Consider the following 16,698-nt stretch of genomic DNA (forward strand, 5'->3'; position numbering starts at 1 on the left):
ATCTGATGAATTCACGTGGCCGCCCACAGCAATATACATTTGGGGAGATATCGACTGAGCCAAAATGTTCACAATAACTCCGTAATACATATTTTATTGATTTTGTAAAATCTACTTAGTCCCCTGAAATGAGTTTCTGAAAAGCCATTTATATTATGAAATGTTAAAATGTTCTCCTCTTATATTTTGAACAGTTAATCAGGTTAGTAATGGGCAATTGAACTTTCCTGAATAAGAACTCCTGAATTACTCAAATAAACACATTGTTTTGTCAATTAGTTCAGTAATGGATCATGTTGTATGCTTATTGCACTTAACTTTGCTCAAATACATTTTGCTACAATGTGTTTTGTGCATTCTGCAGTCTAATATACACGCGTCCTCGAAAAATGTATGCAAAAATACAGACAGCAAGGTAATTAATTACTGTGTGCTGGAAACTTTGAAAAGCTTGGGGCATAAAGACCGGCCTAATTTAAAAGTAACAAGTGATGTAAGAACAAAATCCAACGTCCTCTTCAGTTTTGGGAGAGTGAGGGCGATTTTAATTTGAAGATAAATGTGAAAATCTTCACCAAATCGTATATTTTTAACTTAATTTTTCCTATTCTTTCTATTGTTTTCCAATGCTTAAAATTATCGTTCTCAAAACTTTTGACACAATAAAACAGAAAATATTAAAGAAATAGTAACCTTAAAAAGGCAGTGCACTACTCCCAAAATTATTTTTTGTCAGATGTATCATGATTTAAATTTTTTTTTCTTTTATCACATTATGAATATCACTCTTAAGATGGCTTTCGGGTCTCAGTGAGATTTCAGTTTTGCACTTCCCTAGAGCAAAATCTCTCGCAGAACGGCATCAGATCAGTGGGATATAGTCATTCGTTTATGTATGCAGCCTTTTCAATTACAATTTACAACATGTATCATTGATTTGCATCCTTAATCTGCCCTTCAATCATCTAAGGTTCTGAGCTCAGCCAGGATTATCTATTCATCTTTTCCGTAATAAAAGAGTAAACAATGTAGCCGCCTAATTCACCTTCGCCATGAGGCCTGATTTAGTGTTTGGTGAGCAGTGCACTCCACCACAAATGCAACAAAATACCCTCTGTCAGCCCTGCTCATTTAGAGACGGGCGGACCTTAACTTTCTCAAACCTTCCAATGATGTAGGCATAGCAGCCAAGGTTTCAGATTGCTGTGTGTGCCATTTTCATAATTTCAATGTCATTATGAGTGACATTTCAACGATTATGAGTGACAAGAACAAACCAAGCAATAGCTTTGATGTAAAGAGAAAAACATCTTAAACGTGCTTCTTTGGTGAAAAACTTCTAAAATGAAATAGTCACTAACTTAATATTAAGGACACTTCTGATGTTCTGCAACACCACTAGGCCGGGTCTAGCACAAATCGGCCCCTGCTCCTTTATCCAAAGAGTATTCCAATATTGGTGGTACAATTAAAGGTCTATCTGAAACCAGTTGTACAGTCTGTGGCACTGAGACCAGCCACCATGCGGCAGCTAAATACCATGGCTCATTGGCTGGAAGATCTGTGCATTTCTGCCAATGTCAAATACAGGCTTAATCTGATTAGGCTCTTCTGTGTATGTACGTATAGCACTTGCATTAATCACATTTCACCAATTGTGGTTGGTATGTGCCTATTTACATTCATCTTAGTCTACATCTAGTAGTTTTTCTTAATTTTAAACGTGCCCATATAAATCATGGTGAAATGGGTGGTATTGTGTAAAATGTCCTGAAAACATAGCTACCTTGCTCAATAAGGCCAGAAAATCCCTTTACTTGTGTCCTTCTACAGGATCAGGCAGGTTCAGTCAGGACAACCCACCATGAGGACCAAAGGCACTTAATTGTCAGGCAAGTGTAAGCTGGACGTTCTGGTACCTAACCCACGTGCAGTTAAATTCTTACTATAAATAGCCACGCAAAGTATGTTGGTGCACCTGGGACAACCAAAAATTAGCCTGGAGCACTTTTTTGTTTTTTACAGTATTTTTCTAATAACTGTGAACTCGAGACTAAGGTATTGGAGCGCTTTACACGAGCACCAATTACATTACATAAGGGAACATTCATTTTTGTTTTTTCTTCCAGTCCACACCAGCTGCAAAGGTGTGGTTTATGCTGGAATCCAAAGTTCTCATAAAGGAGATATCTGACGCCTCTGGTAAGTGTAAAAGAGGAGCCAGTATTGTCTTCATAAATGTGTCCTTTCAAATATCCCCTTTTAAAGAGAAAGTATGGAAAACAGACACACATGATGTGTTGCACACGCCATGATCTGCTGAAAGCTTATCAAGACTATCAGCAAGAAAGTCCCACAATATTTCTGAACCTGCCACGTATGAGATTATCACCTAATCCATGCAGTTTACTTTGTAATCTGTAGTTTAGCATTTTTTCCTAATTAACTATATATATATATATATATATATATATATATATATATATATATATATATATATATATATATATATATATATATATATATATATATATATATATATATATATATATATATCGTAGCAACTTCTGTTTTCACGGTGATTCCACGCCAAACAGAAAGAAGGACCCCAAAGCAGCAGATGAGTCTTAAGTGGGAAGATTTATTTGCTCTCACAAAATAGTGTTCCGGGCATGACACGTTTCGGTTAACTAGTAACCTTGATCACATAGCGACACTGCAGTTTGTTACATCTTTAAATACTAATTTTTTCAAGCATTTTAGTCATGTGACGATAAACAGTGAAAAAATACTTCTGTTGACGTTATGTTCTAATATGTCAATAGTGACCAGCTTAAACATTGGACAGGTTCTGAATAGTGATGTTATATATGTATTACTGCATAAATGCATTATATAACAATGTGCAACATTCTGCAATAAATAACTAAAAACTATATGTATAGAGATTTAATTCTCGTTTTCATTATTTTTGCAGCATTATAATTGAGCGCAGAATTTCGTGTATAAAGAAAATAACATCATGAATGCCTAAGATTATTATGTGCAATATGACGCATAGGTTATGTAAACATCTTATACTAATAATTCTTTAAAAATATTCAATATAGAGTTAAAACATATCGGCATGAATGCCTATAAAACCAATGTGTGCAAAATTACGCTTTCTAGTGCAAATCATGTTTCTGTGCAATTGCTGCAGCTAAATAAATTAGTAAACAACAAACCATTTTTATCAGAACCTATATTTTCAATGTAAACTGTAATAATTAATTCCATATGAGCTAAAATTTGGTTACATGGCATTAAAAAATCCAAGCCTGGATATCTAAAACCACCCTCCTAAAAGCTCATAAAATATTAAAATTCATTGAGTCAACAGAAAGTGCATCGTGCTGTGCATATATGAAAAAAATAAGTGAATTTTTTAAAATAAGAAATTAGAGGTTAATAGATGACATACTTGTACACAATATTATTCAAATGATTTCAGATATAGTTTGGTTCGTTTTTCATTCCAGATCTACTACAGAAACGTGTGCATGTCCTCAGTGGTGTTTGATCCATTGGGAGACTTACTGTTAAGGTTTAGTATGTATTTAGTCTCCAACTGCCTTAGCATACTTTCTCTATCCCCACCTCTTTTGGGAATAGGTACTGCATCAATAACATAATAAGATAGACACTTAATGGTTTTGTCATGTGTTGCCTTAAAGTGTCTAGCTACCGGGTAGGTGGGGTCGCTATTGATGATTGCTCTAATATGTTGTAGTATTCTCACGTGCACCGGTTTTATGGTGCTGCCCACGTACCTGAGGCCACAGGTGCACGTGAGACTATACACAGCGAATTCTGTGCGGCAGTCAAAATTCCCCTTTATTTTCAACTCGTTCTTACTGAAGGGAGTACTGTATTTGCTGGTATTTACACCAAAGGTACATGCTCGACATGTGGAGCATTTGAAGAAACCTTGTTTAACTGGCATCCAAGTTGGGCAGCTACCCTAGCCCCTGATGGTTGCGTCAGGTGAGCAGCCATGTTCTTACATCTCCTGAAGGTTACCTGTGGCTTGTTAGGGAGATCTTTTTTCAGGATGCTTTCAGTCAGCACAATTGGACAGTTTCTATTTAATATGGCTCTTATCTTGCGCTCTTGTTTGCTAAATGTAGTTATTAATCTCTGCGTATCTGTATCTTTTTCTGATTCTATATCACCCTCAGATTCTCTATGGGTATGCAGTAGTTCTTCTCGTGTTCTATTATCAGCTCTAGTGATGGCTGTATTCAGCATTTCTTGTCTGTATCCTCTGGCACGGAGTCTATCTATGCTTTCATCCCTACACTTCACATACTCTTCGGGGGAGCTACAAATCCGCTTTAGTCGCAATACCTCGCCATAGGGTATGCTTGCTATCAGATGCTTGGGGTGTGCGCTAGACGCATGGAGGATTGCATTCCCTGCTGTCGGTTTTCTGTTAGCAGTTGTTGCCAGTTTGTTATTAGTTACCATTACTTGAACATCAAGAAACTCAATTTTACAGGTGCTTTGATGCGAAGTAAAGAATAGATTGTAGTCATTTACATTGATTTTATCTACAAATTCCATGGCACTCAGACTATCTCCTCTCCAAATAACAAGAACATCGTCTATAAAACGCAACCATAAACAAATCCTATTCTCCATTTCATATTGATATTGGCCCATGAGGACCTGCTTCTCCCAGAACCCTACATGCAAACACGCATAGCTCGGGGAAAAGCAGTCCCCCATGGCCACTCCTCTCTTTTGTCTGTAGTAGTCCTTACCAAAGGCAAAATAATTGTTGTCAAGACACCATTTGATTAGTGACATTATCATTTTGTTGTGTAACACGTATTCAGCAGGACGAGTTTTAAGAAAATGTTCGACTCCTTTCAAACCCTGTTCATGGTTAATGCTCGTATATAAAGACTCTATCTCTAGAGTCAATAGCAGCATATCCTCTGTCCAATCAAAGTTATCAATCCGAGATAAAAAGTCTCCAGTGTCTTTTAAGTATGATGGCATCTCTTTAACCAATTCTTGTAAAAAATAGTCTATGTATTGGCCTATATGTTCTGTCATACTCTTGATGGCTGATTTTATGGGCCTGCCAGGTATAGGGACTTTTTCCTTATGCAATTTAGGTAGCAAATATAGAAAAGGCATCACAGGGTAGGCATTGTATAAGAATTTAAATTCCTCGTTTGTTATTAAACCACCTGTTTTCCATATTTGTAGTTCTTTTTTGATGTTTTCCTTCGCCTTATTGTATGCTTTTAGTGTCGTCTTCTCATAACAGTCAACATTTTCTAGTTGTCGCTTGGCTTCAGCCTCATACTCTACTTTGCTCCATAGCACAATATTTCCACCTTTATCCGATTTCTTTATTATGACATTCGGGTTTTGCCTGGTTTTTTCCATCAGATTGTTATATTGAACTTGATGCTGATTAGAACCATATCTCTCACGATTGGTTTGACAATGAAGTTTTTTTATTTCCTCAGTGATGCGATCATGGAACACGTCGATTGCATCCTTCTGCATGAGAGGGACGAATGTTGATTTGGGCTTGAAGGGGCTTTCTCCCGCACCCTTCTGGAGCAAATCCAGTTCTCTTAGTTGTAATTGGGATGGTATTTGGGAATTGTTTTCCTCTTCATTATTTAGCTCATGTAATGCCCATAGTGTAGGTACTTCAGAAGCTAGCAAGTGTGACCCAGCCATAGTTTGTGTTTTTGTTTTTTTGTCCTCCCAAACACTTTTCATGGCAACATTTTTTTTCAATTTCAGCTTCCTTATAAATTTGAAGATGTCTATCCGAGTGGTTGCGTAGTTGAAATCTGTATTCGGACAAAAATTCAAGCCCAATGCTAACAATTGCTCTTCAGCTTTCGTCAGAGTCATGGTTGTGAGGTTTACTATGGTTTGTTTGTCAATTTAAGCTTTTTGCGCCAATAAGTTTTCTTCTTTTTGGGCTTCCCGCTTGCGTTTCCTCCTGCTTGAACACCTGACTGTGTTGCGTCTTTGCCGACCTGATTTCTGTTGTTGCGAGGTCTCAGGGTTTTTAACCTCGCTTCTACCAAAAAATCGACTTCTTCTTCTAAACTGAAGAACATACTGGCTGTGTCTCTGCTGCTGTTTTCACTTCCATCCTCACTAGAGCCACTAGACAGTGATTCGGGGTCAGTTGTAACTTCATTTTCAGTTGCATTTTCCGTTGCATTGGAAGCGCCTGCTTGTAGCGTGTTAGGTTTTGCGCTTCCTTTTCCTTTCCCCTTACGAAGATTGTCGTACTTTTTTGAGAAAGTATATATTCTCCCTCTTTGATAGTCCTCTTGGTCTCTTGCAAATGTATGTACCTTCCTTGCTATGATTTTATCCTCATGCTTTTTTAGGCGCTCTTTTATTTCAATTCTTTTAGACGTTATCCAGTCTTGTTTTTTTTTTTTTATTTAAAAGACCTTTATTGAAAGCACAGCCATCGACAACATCTGGTTTTCACGTTTACATAGTGCACTATGTCATACTTTGCCACAAACATGCTAGCCTTGAACGAGAAGAGTCTTACACAGCCTTTTTGCCAGCATCCCGGAGGCCCGGCGGCGTGGTCATGTGTCGTTTATCTTTTACCACCAAGTGCAATGTCGTCCCACAAGCAGCGTATTGGAGCAGAGTGTCAACTGGCAATCCCCTACTGCAATCACGGCCAAAAGGTCTAGTATCGAATTAAGGACGATAGAACTACCCCAACTAAACTCCCACCCCTCCCCCCTGAGTGTGTCTGTGGAACCGCAAACCCCATCCAGTCGTACGTACCTAAAGGTGTACCTGCCCCATGTACCGTGTTATCCCACCTCTAAGGAATGTCCCCCCCATGTAGCCCCCGGGCGCGCCCTGGAGTCGGAACCCCGGTGTAGTCCCCGCCCGTCCCTAAACTCACCCCAATACCCTCCCCTCGGGGAAGAAATACATGTGTTCAATCCTCTATTCCTCCACACAGTCCTGGAGCTCAGCCACTTCGGAAGTATCAGATTCAGCGTCTACCCCCTTCTGCAGGTGTTCTTTGTAAAGATCCCAGAAATTCTTGGGCCTGCTCCTGGGCGGTAATAGGTCGCTATACAGTTCTGTTTGGGTGCAGCAGTACTGTAGGTCCCGCAGCCACCTCGATTTGGTAGGCAGGGGCCCACGCATCCAGCAGGTTGCAACCACCCTCCTAGCCAACAGTAGTGCTATGTCCACCAGCCGGCGCAGGCCAGGGGACAATGGCTTAGAGTAGCCAAGGAGCGCAAGCGCCGGGGTGCGGGGCAGAGTTTCCCCCAGAATCAGGTCAAGTTCGGCAAATACCTCCCCCCAGAATGCCTGTACCCCGGGGCAGAGCCACGCCAAATGGAAGAACCCCGCCACCAGCATACGGCAACGCTCGCACTCCGCAGTGGGGCGAAGGCCATAACGGTGCAGTCGTTCGGGGGTATAGTACACCCGCTGCAGGAATTTGAAATGCACCAGCCTGTGCCTGCCGTTCAGGGAAATCTTGCGCGTGCTGGAGCAGCAGTATCGCCACAAAACGTCGTCTATGGGGATTTGCAAATCGTCCTGCCAGGCCGCCCTAGCCTTAGATGGTTGTAGGCGCTGATGCACCACTCCCAGTTTATTGACCTGTGAAATTAGCTTTGCAGATGATGTGGTTTTAATAATATAGGTCAGTTCCGGGATCTCCTCGGGCTCCTCCATGGTTGGGCCCAGGACCTCCCGAAACGCTGAACGAAGTCTGTGATATTGAAATTTCTGTAGCAGGGTAGGGCCCGACTCCGTGGTAGTGAGTTGGTCCCAGGTTTTCAACGTGCCATCAGTGAACAAGTCCTCCATCCTCACTATGCAGAGAGACTGCAGGGCCTTAACCACACCTCTCTCGCCCAACGGATCCAGCCAGAGGGCCCATTCTACAGGCATCAATGGGGAGTACAAAAGGTCGCAGCCGCGGGAACGCATCAGGGAGTTCCATGCGTGGTTGGTCGCTTTAAAGGAGTCCATCCGGCCAATCGACCGATCAGTGGGCAGGCAGACAGTGGCAGGCAGAGGAAGAGGAAGCGGGTCGGCAAACAACCGCTCCAGAATGAGGTGCGGGGTGCGTGCATCCCCGTGAATCCACGAGTGCAGGTGCGAAGCCTGCGCAACTCGGTAGTAACGCTCTAGATCCGGAGCTCCAAGGCCCCCCATCTCGCAGGGGAGAGTCAGGATCGTCCATCGTACTCTTGGTTGCTTGTCACCCCAGGCCAGCCGGATCATGACTTGGGTAAGTTGTTTAAAAAAAACTCTCGACAGAACCACAGGCAAGTTGAGGAAAAGGAACAGGAATCGGGGAAGTATTATCATTTTCATTATGGCGATCCTGCCCAGAAGAGAGAGCGGTAGTTTGACCCAGGCATCAACATCATCAACCAATTTGTTGTAAGCCACTCCATAATTGTCCCGGATGAGGACCTCGGGATCTGTATGCAGGCGGACGCCCAAATAGCGGACTGAGTCAGAGGACCACTCTAGCGGATACTCCATAGCAAAGGGCAGCGTCACCGGGGTGAGTGGAAAAGCAATGGACTTATCCCAGTTCACCCTCAATCCCGAGAGCGAGCCGAAGCGGACCACCTCCCGGAGAACCGCGGGCAAGTTAGATTCCGGGTCCCGGACATACAACAACGTATCGTCCGCATACGTGGAGATCCCTATTTTGTATGTGGGAAAACGTATTCCCTCCAGACTATGGTACTCTCGTATCGCACATGCAAGAGGTTCCGCCACCAGAGCGTAGAGCAACGGCGACAGGGGGCAGCCCTGTCGAGTTCCCCTGCCAATGTATATCGGCTCCGACACTCTATCTCCCAGACGTAGTCTGGCAGAGGGCCGATGGTATAGCGCCCCAATCCTCTGCAGGAACGGTTCGCCTAGGCCTAATTTACGCAGCACCCTAACCATGAAAGGCCACTCAACCGAGTCGAACGCCTTTTACATGTCGAGGAAGACTGCCAGTGCACTGTTCTCCTGCTTGACATGTTGCATTGTGCCCAGCACCGTGCGTATGTTGTAAGTTAAATTTCTGCATGGGACAAACCCGGACTGCTCCGGGGCGACAAGCCCTGGGACCAGTAAAGCCAGGCGGTTGGCCAGGACCTTGGCATAGATCTTTGCATCTACGTTCAACAGGCTGAGCGGCCTGTACAAGCCGCAAAGTTCTGGTGGTTTCCCTGGCTTGGGTATTGTGATGAGCAACGCTTCGCGCATGGTGGGAGGCATTTCGCCGTCCTCGCAGGTAGAGTCAAAGAGGACAATCAAGTGTGGGAGTAGAATGTCTTTGAAGGCCTTATAAAAGCCGACCGTAAGTCCGTCCGAACCCGGCGCACTACCCGATCTCATGCTCCCAAGAGCCTCTAGTATTTCGTCCTGGTGAAAGGGGGCCATCAAATATTCCCTATCCGAGTTCTTGAGAAACGGCATGGCAATGTGGTCCAGATAATCTTCCATTTCGCCCTCCACTCCCTGCGTCTTAGCTTGATATAACTCTGCATAATATCTTCTAAAGGTTCCTAGTATCTGCTCCTCTTCAGAGACCGTGTCACCCTCCGGAGTCCGCAGCTCCTCAACAACCAGTGGGCGTCGAGAGCCCCGCACCATGCGCGCCAACAATGTGCCTGGTCTATCCCCTTCGCCATACACCTGGGCTGTAGCGTACTTGCCCATGTAAAGGATTTCTCTGTCCGCCAGGGCTTGAAACTCTAATAGAAGTTGGGTGAGCTCCGAGCCGTCTGCAGTGCCAAGAGACGATAATTGCTTAGCCTCGAGTTCCGCTATTCTATTCTCCAAAGTAGTAAGCTCCCGCCTGATGGAACGCAGCACACTGGAGTGCTTTGACATAGCTTCGCCCCTGATGTACACCTTAAACGCCTCCCAAATTGTAAAGAAGTTCTCTACCGATCCTATATTAGTAGCGAAGTACTGTTGTATATCTTCTGCTAGCTCTCCCCGGAAGGCATCATCTAGCAGCGCAAAAGGGGGGAATCTCCAAGTAAAGGCCGGAATCCCCTTCCTAGCAGTTGAAAGGTGTAGGAGGATGGGGGAGTGGTCCGAGAGTGTGCGCGGGAGGACCTCGCATGCGCTGATATTACTAAGGACCGGGGGAGACGCCAACCAGTAATCTATCCTAGTGTGTACATTGTGAAAGGCCCAATAGTGCGTGAAACCACCCTTCGTGGGGTGTTTGTCTCTCCAGACATCCACCAAGTCTAATTTAGTCATCTCGGCCTTCATATGTGAGGACGAAGCTACTGGGCGCCGAGTGGGGCCCGCTGAGCGGTCCTTGGATGGGTCGAACACAAAATTGAAATCCCCCCCCACAGCATCCCAGGCTGAGCGTGTGTCCTGCAAAGGGCAGATAGAGTTGCATAGAATTCAGGGTGGTCATAATTGGGGCCATAAACGTTCACCACCAGCAGATCAAGACCCACACCCACACACCTAGCCAGTACATACCTGCCCTCCGTGTCGGCAAGTACCGGGATCAATTTCAGTTTTGATGCGGGATTGGCCCAGATTAGCACCCCCCTAGCGTGTGTTGTGAAGCCAGCAGCCACTATGTTCCCCACCAACCCCCTAGTCTGTAACATCCTGCTGGCCATCGGCAAGTGTGTTTCCTGCAGCAAGGCCAGATCTACTTGGTGTCTATGGAGATAGCCGAGGACCTTCCTTAGTTTACGAAAGTCGTTCAAACCCCGAACATTCCATGTCAACAATTTCAGCCTATACGGGGTACTAATGGGTGCGTTCAGTGCTGCACTAGACATTGCATGAGCTCAGTGATCGTAGAAGCAGCGGGGATGAACAAAACAGGACACAGCGAGACAGTGAATCCCACCTTCGCCAGCCGGCGTTTCCAAACAGGTACAGTTCCACATAACAGTCCACACTCAGTACGAACAAACCCCCCAAACAACCCAGAGCAACAACCCCTCCCAACTGTCCAGTCCCATGATCCCACCCCCTGTACCCTCACCCACCCACAGCCGACCACCCCCAACCGGGTCAGACAGGTCCCAAAGATCCCCCCCATCAACCCTCCAGCAACAGAGAATTCGTCAGTTCGATATCAACTCCCTGGTGAGTCGCACAACCAAAGGCACCGAGGCAGAGCGTGCCAAAAAAGTACAATACCGCAAACAGTCTCAATAAAATGGCCTGATCAGCGCCTCATTCCTGCCCCACTTGTGCGTTAGTGCCCATCGAGTAACAAGTATGAAAACCACCTCCCACCCCACCGGCTCCCCCAACGATTCAGCTGTGATCCGGTCCTCCCCCCATCCGCGATAACAACCTCCTCACCAGCAGTACATGAGGCATATGTCCCACCATCTGGTACCGTTAACACCCGTGTAGTTCAAACTTTTTTTGCCCTGCGAGGTAGCTCTGCAGTACCGGGCTGCAGTGTCCCCTTCACGATGAAAAAGTTCCAAACCGCCCAGCATGGCCCTCTAGTCCTGTTCATCCAGATTCGATGTCGAGCCAGCGTCGTCTTCCTGGCTTTGCCTGGCCTCCTTTCGCTCCCGAGTCCAAGTCTTCAGGGATTTCTGGAGTTCTTTAGGGTCCGTAAAGAAATATGATCGCCCTCCTGTGTTGATGCGTAGCTTGGCGGGGTACAGCATCGCGTAGTCGAGTCCCAGAGTACGAAGTTGTTTTTTATACGGCGCGAACTGTCGTCTCTCCTCTTGTACCTTAGCTGTAAAGTCCGGGTAGAGGGAGATGTCCATACCCTCATGTTGAAGTTTGCCCTTTTCCCTCGCCAATCTCAAGGCAGTGTCTCTGTCGCGGTAGTTAAGCAGCTTCGCGATAATGGGGCGAGGTGGCGCGCCAGGTTGCGGTTGTGGGCCCAACGTGCGGTGGGCCCGTTCCACTATGAACATGGGGGAAAAGGCCTCCTCTCCGAGCAGTAATTTCAGCAGTTTTTCCCTGAAGAGTTCCATCTTCCCCGTCTGCGTTGTTTCTGCCACGCCTGTGATACGGATGTTGGATCTGCGTGAGCGCGCCTCCAAGTCCTCTGTTTTATCACGAATAACTTGCAAAAATCTATCAAACTGCTTCCTATCTTTGTCCCACTCCGTCTGGGCTTCTTCGGCCTCGGTGAGCCAGCGCTCCGCCATGTCCAGGCGCTCCGCATGCTTGTCCACTCGCTCCGCCATGCGGTCCATTTGGTAGGACAAAGCGTCTATCTTAGTGCCCACAGACGCAATACTGTCTTGGATGCCCTTTTCCATTGCGGCCAACATGTCCCGGATCTCCGTGGATGCTGGGGTGGACGCCGTGGCCCCTTTCGGGGATGTCTCCGGAGCCGCTGCTTCAGACCCTTTCGGTCGGCGCCGTTCAAAGGAGAGCTTCGCCTGGGCAGCGTAGTTTTTCCCCATTCTCCGTCCCTGCTGCGGAGGGGTCCAGGGCAAGGGGGCAACTTCACTATCAGCAGGCCGCGAGGGAAGTACAGGAGGTGCTTCAGCCAGCGGCACACTGCCGCTAGATACCAAGTCCGGGCCGAGGGTTCGATGCAGCCAAGATGGCGCCCGTGATGGCAGTCGCATTGCTTCCGATCACTTCAGCAAGGTCCGCACTCTCCAGACACAGGGTGTAGCCAGGTCTTCAACGCCAGCTCCAGGTTTCTCCTCTCCACCGCAGCGGGAGGGCGCAGGGATAGCAGGTCACCTCGGTGGGGAACTAGATCAGCGATCGCTTCAATGTGACGATCGTTCCACCTCGTGTTTCGGGTGCTCAGTGTCCTCTCTGCCGATGGCCCTCCACTGGGGAGAGTAAGCTGTTCAGACGTGTGGCAGTCACATACGATGTGCGGGAGGTCGCCTCATCAAAGGATATATCCAGATGTTATTCCAGTCGGAGGTCAGCCCGGCCACTCCCGACTCTGAGACTGCACGTCAGGCGACGTCACCCGGCCACCTCTCCAGGATAGTGCGTGGCTTCGGGCCCAGTCCTCTGCGGCCGAGTCGCGAGGAGTCGCTCTTCAGAAAAAGCGGAGTGGCTCGCCAGCAAACGCCCAAAAAGATCCCCTATAGAATCTAGGGGTGCCAGCGGGCGTATGAGAGCTCGCTATGGCATATAGGACACGATTTAGGATAGATTATCAGGATTATTTCGGGGCTAGGTGAGGAGCCGAGAGCTCACGCGTCCGCCATCGACGCCGGCTAGCTCCGCCCCCGTTATCCAGTCTTGTTTATCAGATTTATTTAATTCTGTCTTAATCTTTTCAATTTCCGCTATTAAAGCCAGTCGGTCTATGTCTGCGTATTTAATTAGAAGATGTATCAGGTTCATGGATGCTTGTAGATTCAATTCTCCCCATTCCCGCAGCATTGCTGGATTAGGCTTTTCAAAGCTCGGGCCAGGAGTATTCTTAGTTCACGAGGGACCCTTCCTGCCTCGGCATATTTGGTGAGGGATTTATGTTCCCACCACTTGGTGATCTCAGCTTTCATTTTTTTCTCCAGATTCTTTAATAGGGTGTTTATATTTCCATCACTTTCCTCGTTCGGTTTAAACGTGTTTTTGCTTGAAGTACTTGCTTTGCTCACATTGTCAAAGAACGCGTCCGCCTCTCTTTCTTTCACTGCGTCGCTCAGCATTGTTTTGCCTTTCCTGCTGCTGTAAGCTGCTAATTACGCCGGCACCTTGTGTATGCACTTCGGCTTATGCTGAGAGCAAAACTTCCTTTTACTTTTTATACTGCCGCTTATTCCCCGTCCTGCAAATAGCTGTATGCTTGATTGCTTCACTCACCTGGTGCACAAGAACAGCTTCCGCGGGTCCTCTGACTCAAGCTTCCGCGTCCTCGATACTCGGCTTGATGCGTTGCTGCAGCTCGCTAGCAGGGGGTTCAACCAGCCAACATTTTCCCATCGGATTCGCAGACAGTCTTGGCTGAAGGCGGACACCAACTTCGAGGGCGGGGTCCAAAAAACTGAGGTAGCCAAAACCTCCACTGTAAGCTGCTAATTACGCCGGCACCTTGTGTATGCACTTCGGCTTATGCTGAGAGCAAAACTTCCTTTTACTTTTTATACTGCCGCTTATTCCCCGTCCTGCAAATAGCTGTATGCTAGGCGGGGTCCAAAAAACTGAGGCAGCCAAAACCTCTGTGATTGATATCGTAGCAACTTCTGTTTTCACGGCGATTCCACACCAAACAGAAAGAAGGACCCCAAAGCAGCAGATGAGTTTTAAGTGGGAAGATTTATTTGCTCTCATAAAATAGTGTTCCAGGCATGACGCGTTTCGGTTAACTAGTAACCTTGATCACATAGCGACACTGCAGTTTGTTACATCTTTAAATACTCATTTTTTTTAAGCATTTTAGTCATGTGACGATAAACAGTGAAAAAATACTTCTGTTGACTTTATGTTCTAATATGTCAATAGTGACCAGCTTAAACATTGGACAGGTTCTGAATAGTGATGTTATATATGTATTACTGCATAAATGCATTATATAACAATGTGCAACATTCCGCAATAAATAACTAAAACTATATGTATAGAGATTTAATTCTCGTTTTCATTATTTTTGCAGCATTATATTTGAGCGCAGAATTTCGTGTGTAATGAAAATAATATATATATATATATATATATATATATATATATATATATATATATATATATATATATATATATATATATATATATGTAAGCTCCAAGGTACCCACAGGTAAGGAATGCGCTCATCCAGCAGCCCTTTTCAAGCGGGTAAAAGACATCACTGCATCCCAGTCTGCAGCTTCTCATGTCTCGATTAAAAGCCTGACGCGTTTCTGAGCCTACGCTTGTCTTCAGAGGCTCGACTTGAGCTGACGCTGTGACACTCCCACTCGCACTGCTTTGTGGGACTTATAGTCTGTGTCTCTTCCCTGTATGGGTGCGTGTTCTGCCATTTCACAGCCCTGGATGGGCCCCGGGATGCATATGTCCATAGATCCCTCGGCTGCTGCTTCATAGTAGGCTCGGCGACTTCCTTACCTGTGGGTACCTTGGAGCTTTCATATATATATATATATATATATATATATATATATATGTATATATATATATATATATATATATGTGTGTGTGTGTATATATATATATATATATATATATTCACTGAAAAAACCATAGGTTTAACACCAGTTATAGTTAGCTGGAAATTTTACTGATATAAAACCATTGAAATTCCCACATTATAGTTAGATGGACTCACTATAACTTGCGCGTGCAATGCACTGCTGATGACGTCACATATTACATCACTCATGACATGGTCAGTGACATCACTCATGACATCACTGATGACACCATCCAGTGAATGTGTGTCTTTCTGAAAAATAAATATATTTTATATATGTATATGTAAAAGTTGATGGAAGAATAAATGTTTAAATAAGTGTCTAAATGGATGATTTTTAAAAAAAATTGATTGGTTAACTGGCTTATTAAGTGTATCTTAGTGAATACATATATTAGTGAGTAATGTTTAAATATTTAAATATATGTATTAGTGTTTCACTTTGTTTATAAGTGGCTGCATGGGTTGGTGAGTAGCTACATGTGTAGGTATATGGGTTATTAGATGTTTTTTTAGTATCAGTATGAGTGTTTGTATGGTTTGGTGGGGGTATTACTTATCACATAGATGCATGAATGACTGACTCTCTCTTTGTATGTGTTTTGAAGACAGCATATGTGCAGGACTGTATGGGTGGATGAGTGTGTATATGTGTGTGTTACTGCGTGAATGACTGTCTCACTAGTGTCTTTATCAGTAACTACATATGTTTTAATCTAGTATATGTGAATATTGATGTATATAAGTGAGTATATGTGAGAGTAAGAGATTGTAAGAGTTCCTGTTTAAATAAGTATGTGTTTCTATAAGTGATTGTTTAAGAGAGTAAGAATGTGTAAGTTTCCTTAGAAGTAAGGTGGTAGTGTGTGTTTAGATGTATATGCAAATAAATGGATGTTCAATAGTTTACTTGCATGTGTGAGTATGTGTGAGAGTAACTTTTGGATGTAACAGGATGTATAGGTGTATCACTACATATGATGAGTGAGTATATGTATGAGTGACTATATAGAACTGTTGGTGAATGAGTGGATGTGTATATAGATGGTGGAATTATTGAATTGGTTGTTGTAACTTTTATGTGTATCTCCATTTTTTTGAAAATGTTAATTTCTATTTTTGAATATGTGTTTCATGGGTTACATTACACTGAAAGGAGGTCTGTCACTCTGTCACAAGGATGATGTCATCAGTGATGTCATGAGTGATGTCACTGACCATGTCATGAGTGATGTAATATGTGACGTCATCAGCAGTGCATTGCACGCGCAAGTTATAGTGAGTCCATCTAACTATAACGTGGGAATTTCAATGGTTTTATATCAGTAAAATTTCCAGCTAACTATAACTGGTGTTAAACCTATGGTTTTTTCAGTGAATTTGATAGGTTTTTTAAATGCTAATTCCTAACTATAACTGGTGTGAAACCTATGGTTTTTTCAGTGAATTTCATAGGTTTTTTAAATGCTAATTCCTTTGTATATCGAGTTTCTAACCTTTTTTTTTTTTTTACAATTTGCTGTTTTTTTTTAAGTATT

General features: G+C 44.4%; 1 protein-coding gene across 1 annotated transcript in view; it reads right to left on the reverse strand.

The window, feature by feature from the left end:
- The window catches only part of LOC147732932 (von Willebrand factor D and EGF domain-containing protein-like), a 1,979,930-nt gene that overhangs the window by 656,302 nt on the left and 1,306,930 nt on the right, over nucleotides 1–16,698 (reverse strand). The window lies entirely within an intron of this gene.

This window comes from Lissotriton vulgaris, chromosome 2_1 (genome assembly GCF_964263255.1).
Source record: "Lissotriton vulgaris chromosome 2_1, aLisVul1.2, whole genome shotgun sequence".
NCBI lineage: Eukaryota > Metazoa > Chordata > Amphibia > Caudata > Salamandridae > Lissotriton > Lissotriton vulgaris.